General features: G+C 35.6%; 1 long non-coding RNA gene across 1 annotated transcript; it reads right to left on the bottom strand.

Annotated features, from left to right (window-relative positions):
* Positions 1–871: 871 nt before the first annotated feature.
* On the bottom strand, positions 872–1,405 carry LOC104107172 (uncharacterized). The gene is made up of 2 exons (XR_688733.4): positions 1,333–1,405; positions 872–1,089 (listed from the first exon to the last, which is right to left on the bottom strand). It is a non-coding gene; the product is annotated as an uncharacterized lncRNA (long non-coding RNA).
* Positions 1,406–2,307: the final 902 nt, after the last annotated feature.

The following is a 2,307-nucleotide window of genomic DNA, read 5'->3' as shown; positions in this document are numbered from 1 at the left end:
TTCTTCGACCTCAACTTTCGGACCTGCCTGTCTATAACAGCCACTGACTCCTCAACATAGGTCAAATACTTTTCCAATTGCATTGAGCTGAAATATAACATATGTGACGGATCACCATAATACTTCAGGAGCATGAAAACATGAAAAACAAGGTTAAGTCTCGATAATCTGGGTGGCAAAGCTAGTCTCATATTTAAGAAAAATAAAACGATAAATAATCGAAAAACTGAAAAATCAACAAAAACCGAATCAAGAAAAAACGATTTAATTGGTTTGGTTTGGTTCCAATATTTGAAGAACCGACTTACTTGGTTTGGTTTCTTTTTAAGGAAAAACTGATCCAAACCGAACCATGAATACCCCTATATTCTGGCCACAAATAGCTTCTTAAAATAGGACATCTGAGTCTGATGGAGTGACAGACTCAGAATTTTCACTAAGAAGAGTCAAAATATAGATAAACAAACATCAAAAGAGAATAAGGGGATTCTAACATAACTTTTTTTATCCGTCTATCTATCTATATAGTGTAAATTTTCAGCGAAAGAGTGTCAATCAACTCCACTGGCAAAGATTGAATGGGACAATTGGTTGATTAGTGAGTTATTTACCTTGAGAAACATGGATCAATTCCCACTTAATACTTTTTTTTAGTGGTGCACCCATGTTCAACAAATCCTAGATCCGTCTCTGCCACTACACTGGTAAGTTTATACTCGAGAGTCATTGAATCAACCTTCCCAAATCAAACACCGAACAATAATTTTCAATTTTTCTTTGTAAAGCTTGTTCGTTAAAAGAAATCCCAAGTGAAAAAAAAAAAAGGAAAACAAAAAAGAGGTATATATACCAACAAATTATAAAATACATGCTGGAAGAAGAGTCACAGTTACACTTGTGGATACAATTTATTAGTAGAGGAAAAGGAAAAATTATTTATCTATACAAGCATCCTCTATATGATGGGATCAAATAGTCAGATCCATTGTTACTCTCACGATAAATTTGAGGGGTACATGCAATTGGTACTAAACAAAGACCTCTACTTCTCAGATCAACGTCTTTTCTGTCAAATCCTCCCCAGCGTTCCTGAATTATCAACAAGCATTAACATTGATATTATTTTTAGCATTTTAATGTTATATTTAAATGAAGCCAATCTTTAATAGTAGTAGATAACATCTCAGTTTCTCTGTTTTTGAAATGTGCTAAATAAGATTTGTTTTCGCAAGGTACGTATAATTAACCAAAATATAAAATACAGTAATTTACAAGAGATTTACCATCCTAAGAAATAGACGTAAAAAGTTGTTAGGTAATGAATTAGCTCACCTTGCAGGTATTGCTCTTCATGTAGGCATGGCTCAGTAGCTGCAGAGGAGAAAATGAGAACGTTATATTATTTATCATTGCCTAAAACTTTAATTCAATATCAATATTGAAACATAACAGTAATGATAATTATATTGGGGAAGTTTTCAACATGCAGGTGTGATATGCTATTTCCGGTCAATATTGCTGTATTTGTAAATATTAATTCTGCAAAATATAAGTTAACGTAATGAAACAATAATAATAAATTCGAGCCCACTGAATTCACAGTGTTTCCTTAAGGAATTTAATCCCCTCCTAGTACCCAAGGTAATGGATTATTTCCTCCCAGGATAGAACGAATAACACACTGGTGTAGCGGTACTTCAAACCCCAGTGTTTCGGCGAACACAAAGTTCGGTAGCAAATCACACTTACAGTTGCTTTGTTTGAAGTTAAAAACAATGCAGAACGAAGGAGTATATACTCAGAAAAACGTATGGAAGTTCTGAGAGGAAGGAGTGCAATGTATAGCCAATTTGTTGAGCGAATTGTATGTTGAGTTTAGTATTTTTCTTCAACATTTGCTGCTCATATATATAGCAGCCAAGAAGGAGTGCAAGACCAACCGTCCACCCTTCATGGTGGAGCAAGCATTACATGTTTGTGGAGCAAGCACTTCATGTTTGTGGAGCAAACACTTCATGGTGGGAAGACCATTATCCGGCTGCCAAATTATCAATACACGGATTGAAAAATATCCGTTTACAAATACGGATAATCTTACGTTAATATTTACTATTAACAAATAAATTTGGTCCAAAAAATTAATCAATCAATCGATCATTTGACCAAATCCAAATCCAAATCCAAATCCGAATCCGAATCCGAATCCGAAGCCGAAGCCGAAGCCGAAGCCGAAGCCGTAGCCGTAGCCGAAGCCGAGCCGAGCGAGCGACGACGACGACGGCGCGAGGCTTGCTTTCTTCTTAACTC

Source organism: Nicotiana tomentosiformis, chromosome 11, assembly GCF_000390325.3.
Source record: "Nicotiana tomentosiformis chromosome 11, ASM39032v3, whole genome shotgun sequence".
Lineage (NCBI taxonomy): Eukaryota > Viridiplantae > Streptophyta > Magnoliopsida > Solanales > Solanaceae > Nicotiana > Nicotiana tomentosiformis.
The sequence above is the reverse complement of the archived record's forward strand: the minus strand, read 5'-3'. Positions and strand labels throughout refer to the sequence as shown.